This window comes from Eleutherodactylus coqui, chromosome 2 (genome assembly GCF_035609145.1).
Source record: "Eleutherodactylus coqui strain aEleCoq1 chromosome 2, aEleCoq1.hap1, whole genome shotgun sequence".
In the NCBI taxonomy this organism is placed as follows: domain Eukaryota; kingdom Metazoa; phylum Chordata; class Amphibia; order Anura; family Eleutherodactylidae; genus Eleutherodactylus; species Eleutherodactylus coqui.
In genome coordinates, this window is record NC_089838.1 from 316,684,354 (window position 1) to 316,692,635 (window position 8,282).

Genomic DNA, 8,282 nt, shown 5'->3' on the forward strand with positions numbered 1-8,282 from the left:
GCAGTTACAAGCTCCGGCCACTACACAGAGGTCGGTGCGGAGACTTCCACTGCAATCTCTGCGGTATTGCGGCACTGACAGCATGTGGCCGCTCAGTTGATCGGTTGGTGTCCCAGGCGACAGACCCCAGCCGATCAGCTATTTATGGCCTATCCTGCGGATAGGTCATCAGTAGTATTTTCCACAGAAAACCTCCTTTAACAATTTTTTTTATACATTTTTTCAAACTATGCTTCTCCCTATTTTAAAATTTTTTACACGCTTTTTATGTCCCAGTAGGGACTTGAACCAGCCATTGTATGATCACTATAATAATACATTGTAGCACATCTGCTAGCACAATTGCTAGCGATCACACCGCATCTGATTGCCTTGGCAACTCATCATCCCTCCGCGATTATATTGCGGCGGGCCAATGATGTTTTACATGCCGTAATCAACATTGATTGTGGCCAGGGGCGTAACTAAAGGCTCAGGAGCCCAGGTGCAAAAGTTCAGCCCAGCCACCCCCTCTGAAATACCCAGGTTATACTAGAATGGTCTGTATTAGGGCTCACACCCACTGGCACTTTTTTCTCCACTGCGCTGCGAGAGTAAAGGAAAAGTCTCGCAACGCACTGCGAGAAAAAAAACGGCATCACGGCGGGATATCGCCAGTCTTTTCAATGGGGCCAGCGGCAGCAGCGCTAGCCCCATTAAAAAGAGATGAAGAATGCCGCGGACTTCTGCCACAGCTGTGACAGCTGTGGCAGAAGTCCGCGGCATGCTATCCCATTGCTTTCAATGGGATCGGCACTGCTGCTGATCCCATTGAAAGCACTGCTTTCTGGCAAGCCCCGCAGTATGATTATCAGGGAAGAGCTTGAAATATAAGCCCTTCCCTGATAATCATCAATAAGTGGTAAAAAAATTTTTTTTAAATTACTCACCTCTCCGGCGCTCAGCCGCATCCTCCGGCTGGCTCCCCTGCACTGCTGTTAGCTCCTAAAAGGGCTGTGCTGATTGGCTGAGGGCTCAGCCAATAGCAGCTAGTGCTTAGCTATTGGCTGAGCGCTCGGCCGATGACAGATAGCCCTTAGCTATTCATTCATGAATAGCACTATCTTAGCTATTATCAGTGAATGAAAGGAGCGCACATGTACGGACAGCGCAGGATGTAAAATTACCCGTGTGAATAGGGCTATCTTCACACAAGCCGTTAATGCTGCGGGCAATCCACAATGGTAGGCAAGAGCCGCGCCATTTAGGTGTGCTTTTGGTCGCGTTTCTAATTGAGGATCAGCTGTGGAATTTAACCCTTGTATAACCTCATGCCCATGGCCGGGTCGGATTTTGACTGCAAAATCCCGCAGCGGGTGTCTGACTGCGAATTCTGCAGCGATAATCCCTCCGTGGCCTATTTCAAGGGTTAAATTCTGCATCATACATATTTGTCAGTAATAATTTCTGTATCATATGAAGGCGATTTGTGAAATATCTACAAGGCTTGTACGGTAAACACTGCGATCCGCCAGCGCAAATCCCACAGTGTTTCCCGTCAGTGTGAAGGCGACCTCAGTCTGTGGGGGCAGATGATATAACGGACGTGCTTGCAGTCACACCACAGTGCTGGCCATTATCCCATTAATGTGCATTCTTTCATCCTACGTAGGGCGGTTACAGGCGGCTGCAGACGTAACTACACTCGCCAGTACAGAGCATAGTTGTGCCTGAACGAGGGAAATTTCTTCCCCTTCGCTGGCCATTCAAACCGCGCCACAGCGCAGGAGTTTGAAAAAAACGCGGACAGATAGCTGCTGTCTGAACTTTCCCACACGTAGTATTCACGGGAAAGATAGGGCAGGTCCATTAGTACTACGGCCAAGAAAAGAGCTGGTGAAAACGAACCAGTGAAATCATTTTATCCCATTATACGGCCGTGGTTTTCATGACACATTCACCAAGGAAGGCTGTGGAGATCGATGGAGATAGCATCCTTGTGTTCATAAAGCTTGATAGCAATAGACTGCTCTATCGTAGCCTATAATCATAACATAAATAGGGCACCAGAACTAACTGCAGTCGATACAATACCAGAACCAAGTTCATAACATAAATACAGTAGCAGGACTAAGGGATTGTATTGTGAGACCTTGTAACAAGACACTGCTGCATGGAGGAAGATCATTTGGCATTCCTAGGGAAGGCAATTATGTCCAGCCTATATCTGCGTGGTGCTCCACCCCCTACAAGCTTTTGGCAGGCGCCCTGTGTGACTGCAGAGGCACGTAGATAAGGCTAGTCGGTACTATTGTATCTTGTCGCCACCAGAAGTGGTGGGTGGAGACAAGGGTTAGGCCGCTTGACAGCCAAGTCCCGCCCCCACTTGCTGTTTGGCTGCAGGACCTTCTCACTGTAGCCAATGAGGTTCCATGCAGCCACCTGAGTGTGTAGCAGATACCGAAAATGTAAGTGTGTGCTGTATCCCTGATTGCGACCCCCTCTCTTGTCCCCTTTCCCTGCGCTTGCCTCCCCCCTTTCACTGGGCTTCGATGTCGCCTGCCGACCCCAGAGCTGTCATACCTGGCGTCCCTGCTGTTAGAGTCCCCAGGCGGAGGGCTTACAGCATCGTGACCCCGGATGTTTCTTAGCTGCCGTCCCTGCTATCACTCTCCCCGGTGGCAGTCTCCCACCTCCGCTGTCAGTGACTTCACTGTGGCTGGCCGGTGCGAAGGGGAGCACACGGCGACCGGCAGTGACAGTGCCTGCAGAGCTCCATAGCACGACGGCAGTGACACTGGCGGAGCTTGCAGCAAGCCCGGTACAGAGGGGCAATTTCTTTTTTCCTGCCTGGCGAACACCGACCCCGCTTGTCTGCCTGCAGCAACGTCGTAGCAGCAAGGCGACTGAGTGGAGGGTTGGGTGGAGGGTTAGTTTTAGTGTTACGGTTACATCATTAGCTGTAAATGCTTCCACGTGAGACCATTTACAGATAATAATCTACACCTAAGGCCGGCTTCACACGGCCGTGACGGGCTCCGCCGCGGGATTCCCGTCACGGCGCCCCCCCAGAGACCTGCGGATCCGGCATCCTACGTCCCGCATGATGCTTCGGCGCGCATGCGCAATAGAGCGCGTGACGCGCCATAGCGTCGTGTCACGCGCCGGCCGCATCATATGACACGCCCACAGCGTCACTGGACGCGCCGGCCGCGTCATATGACATGGCTGCGGTAGGCGGATGAAGCGGTTTCACGCTATCTTCTGCTGTGCTACAGCGGAAGATACCATGACGGACGGCTTCCATGGACTGCAATGGAAGCCGTCCGCGCGTACACCCGCGGCAAATAGAGCATGCCGCAGGTGAGGACGGGTGATTTTACGGTGCGGAATTCCGCACCGTAAGCATTGTGCTGTTAGGTTCAATAGAACCTAATAGCTGCAGGCAACGTAGTGGAAATCCGTCCGTGGGAAGGAGGCCTAACACTAAGGGCTCCCACACACTTGCGTTTTTTTAAGGCTGCGATATCGCTGCGTTTTTGTTTTTTTTAAATGGCAAATGGGACTTTTTAATGTTAAAAACACATCGCAAAAAAATTGCAAAGCACAAACCTGCGATGCGTAACCCTAACCCTCCATACAAGGCAAACCTCAGTACCCACGCTGCTAAGACCTTGCTCCAGGCAGCCAATCAGCAGCTTGGGGCCGTACATTGGGCGGATACAGCCCATCACTAGGTCTCCACCTACACTTGTGGTGGAGACAAGGTAGAAGTGTACCAGGCTAGCCACGGTGGGCATACACGTTACTTAGAAGTAGGTTGATGGATGACGAATAGAGATGAGTGAGCGTACTCGTCCGAGCTTGATGCTCGTCCGAGCATTAGGGTACTCGAGACGCTCGTTACTCGAGATAAGCACCACGCGGCACTCGAGTCAATTCCATTTCCTTCCCTGAGAAATTTGCGCCATTTTCTGGCGAATAGAAACACGGAAGGCATTACAACTTCCTCCTGTGACGTTCCAGCCCTATCCCACCCCTCTGCAGTGAGTGGCTGGGGAGATCAAGTGACCGCTGAGTATATAAGGCAGCCCCACCCGCTGCTCGCCTCAGACACACACTGGCAGAGATTAGGGACAGTGCTGCTGCTCCTATAGGGAGAGTGTTAGCGTCTGCAAGAACCACAACGGTCCTTCTTAGGGCCACAGCTCACCAAGTGCATTACTGCTGTGGCTGCTGTGAGCTTTTTTTTTATGTATATCGGGCGTGCAGGCTATAGCGTTCTCAGGCTGCAGTCTGTACTAGAGTATAGGGGCAGTATTGGTCAGGCAGGGACAGTCGTAGTGTAGAATCCTGTCTACAAGAACCCCAACGGTCCTTCTTAGGGCTACCTGTGACTGTATGCATTTAACTCCGTAGTTGCTGGGAGTTGTAGTACCTCAGTATTGCACAGCAAGGCCTGCGTGCAGCCTTCATTTAAATATTTTTCTGCCCGCAGTTAGCGTAACGTCAGCGCTGTCTGCCTCCAAGTGTACGCCAAGAAACCCCAAATTTTGTACAACGCTCTGTGTTATAAGCGTGCTGTCTTGTCTGACAATTGCACGGTGTCAGACATCCATAGATTGAAAGTGCAATACACACTGCATAGCCTCAGCCTGCATTGCCTAGGAAAAAAAGGAAATTTAAAAAAGAAATCCTTTTTACGGCTACCGGTGACCCAGTGCATTTGCCTGCGTGGCCTGTGGGACTTCACGTCCATCCAAACTGCATAGTTCACAGCCTAGCCTGTGTGCAGCCTTCCTTATAATTCATCTCTGGCTTCATTTTGCGTTATATTACCGCTGGCAGCCACCAACTGCGCGGCAATAATTCACAAACATTTTTACACCGCTCTGTCTCTGCTCGATTCTTAATCCACCATGCTGAGTGGTAGGCGTAGGGGAAGAGGACGTGGACGCGGTCAAGGACGCGGAGTTTCACGTGAGGGTGTGGGCATAGGCCGAGTTCCTGGTCCAGGTGAATCGCAGCCAGCTGCTGCGGGAGTAGGAGAGAGGACAGTTTCTGGGGTCCCCAGCTTCATATCACAATTTTTGGGTCCACGTCGTAGACCTTTATTAAAAACCGAGCAGTGTGAGCAGGTCCAGTCGTGGATGGCAGAAAGTGCATCCAGCAATCTATCGACCACCCAGTCTTCTACGCCGTCCACTGCTGCAACTCTGAATCCTCTGGCTGCTGCTCCTCCTTCCTCCCAGCCTCCTCACTCCATGAAAATGATGCATTCTGAGGAGCAGGCAGACTCCCAGGAACTGTTCTCGGGCCCCTGACCAGATTGGGCAACAATGGTTCCTCTCCCACCAGAGGAGTTTGTCGTGACCGATGCCCAACTTTTGGAAAGTTCCCAGGGTCCGGAGGATGAGGCTGGGGACTTCCAGCAACTGTCTCAAGAGCTTTCAGTGGGTGAGGAGGACGATGACGATGAGACACAGTTGTCTATCAGTGAGGTAGTAGTAAGGGCAGTAAGTCCGAGGGAGGAGCGCACAGAGGATTCGGAGGAAGAGCCGCTGGACGACTGAGGACAGGTCTTCAGAGGGGTAGGCAATTGCAGCTGCAGGACAGGTTGGAAGAGGCAGTGGGGTGGCCAGGGGTAGAGGCAGGGCCAGAGCGAATAATCCACCAGCTGTTTCCCAAAGCACCCCCTCGCGCCAAGCCACCGTGCAGAGGCCAAGGTGCTCTAAGGTGTGGCAGTTTTTCACTGAGACCGCGGACGACCGGTGAACAGTGGTGTGCAACCTTTGTCGCGCCAAGATCAGCTGGGGAGCCACCACCACCAGCATGCACAGGCATATGATGGCCAAGCACCCCACAAGGTGGGACGAAGGCCGTTCACCGCCTCCGGCTTGTGCCACTGCCTCTCCCCCTGGGCCCCAAGCTGCCACTGAGATCCAACCCACCTCTCACGACACAGGCACGAGCGTCTCCTGGCCTGGACCCACACCCTCACCTCCGCTCTCCTCGGCCCCATCCAGTGTCTCTCAGCGCAGCGTCCAGCTGTCGCTAAGAGAATCGTTGGAGCGAAAGCGCAAATACGCCGCCACGCACCCGCATGCTCAAGCTTTAAATGTCCACATAGCCAAATTGATCAGCCTGGAGATGCTCCCCTACAGGCTTGTGGAAACTGAGGCTTTCAAAATCATGATGGCGGCGGCAGCCCCGCGCTACTCTGTCCCCAGTCGCCCAGATCGGTGCTGGTTTCTGCGGCGGTGTATGCCACCTCCACTAAACCTTCCTGCTCCTCCAACGCAACCTCTACCTCGCAATCAAGACGTGTCAGCAGCAGCACGTCACCAGCAGTCGGTGTCGCGCGGCGTGGCAGCACAGCGGTGGGCAAGCGTCGGCAGGCCGTGCTGAAACTACTAAGCTTAGCAGAGAAGAGGCACACGGCCCATGAACTGTTGCACCGTCTGACAGAGCAGACCGACCGCTGGCTCTCGCCACTGAGCCTGCAACCGGGCATGGTCGTGTGTGACAACGGCCGTAACCTGGTGGCAGCTCTGCAGCTCGGCAGCCTCACGCACGTGCCATGCCTGGCCCACGTCTTTAACTTGGTAGTTCAGCGATTTCTGAAAGGCTACCCACGCTTATCAGACCTCCTCAGCAAGGTGCGCCAGGTCAGCGCACATTTCCGCAAGTCCAACACGGACGCTGCCACCCTGCAGACCCTGCAACATCGGTTTAATCTGCCAGTGCACTGACTGCTTTGCGACGTGCCCACACGGTGGAACTCTACGCTCCACTAGGGAAAAGTGATATGGAAAAAGACCTGGGGGTACTAGTGGACTATAGACTAAACTGGAGTAACCAATGCCAATCAGCTGCTGCAAAGGCAAATAAAGTTTTGGGATGCATTAAAAGAGGTATAGGGGCGAAAGACGAGAACATTATCCTCCCACTATATAAGGCACTAGTCAGGCCTCACATGGAATACTGCGTACAGTTCTGGTCACCGGTGCTCAGGAAAGATGCTACGGTATTGGAGGGGGTTCAAAGAAGGGCAAATAAACTAATACATGGAATGACGGGACTGGCATACCCAGAGAGGCTATCCAAATTGGGACTATTTACACTAGAAAAAAGAAGGTTAAGAGGCGACCAAATAACCATGTATAAGTACAAGAGGGGACAAAACAAGGATCTCTCCCAGGATCTGTTTATACCCAGGACTGCAACGGTGACAAGAGGGCATCCGCTACATTTAGAGGAAAGCAGGTTTCATCACCAACATAGAAAGGGATTCTTTACTGTTAGAGCAGCTAGACTGTGGAACTCTCTGCCTGAGGACGTAGTGATGGCAAAATCCTTAGAGGAGTTTAAAAGGGGACTAGATGTCTTTCTGGAGAGGAAGGATATTATAAGCTATAAATCTAAGATTATTTGTTAATCCGGGTATACAGGCAGGTAGGAACTATTAGGGGTTGATCCAGGGAACAGTCTGATTGCCATTAGGGAGTCGGGAAGGAATTTTTTCCCCAAAAGGGCTATTGGCTTCTGCTCTTGGGGTTTTTTGAGTTCCTCTGGATCAACAAAACAGGAGACTAGACAGGCTGGACTAGATGGACATTGTCTTCATTCAGCCTTACGAACTATGTTACTATGTTAATATGCTCCACATGTTGTCCCGGCTGTATGAGCAGCGTAGAGCTATAGTGGAATACCAACTCCAACATGGGCGGCGCAGTGTGAGTCAGCCTCCTCAATTCTTTACAGAGGAGTGGGCCTGGATGGTGGATATCTGCCAGGTCCTTGGAAACTTTGAGGAGTCTACCCTGATGGTGAGTGGCGATGCTGCAATCATTAGCGTCACCATTCCCCTGATATGCCTCTTGAGAAGTTCCCTGCAAAGCATAAAGGCTGATGCTTTGCGGGCGGAAATGGAGGCGGGGAAGACAGTATGTCGCTGGATAGTCAGAGCACCTTCATGTCTATATCTCAGCGCGTTGAGGAGGAGGAGGGGGAGGAGCCTGAGGAGGAAGAGACAGCTGGGCCCACTGCAGAGGGTACCCATGCTGCTTGCCTCTCATCCATTCAGCGTGTATGGCCTGAGGAGGAGGAGGAGGAGGATCCTCAAAGTGATCTTCCTAGTGAGGACAGCCATATGTTGCGTACAGGTACCCTGGCACACATGGCTGACTTTATGTTAGCATGCCTTTCTCGTGATCCTTGCGTTAGACGCATTCTGGCCACTACGGATTACTGGGTGTACACACTGCTTGACCCACGGTATAAGGAGAACCTTTCCACTCTTA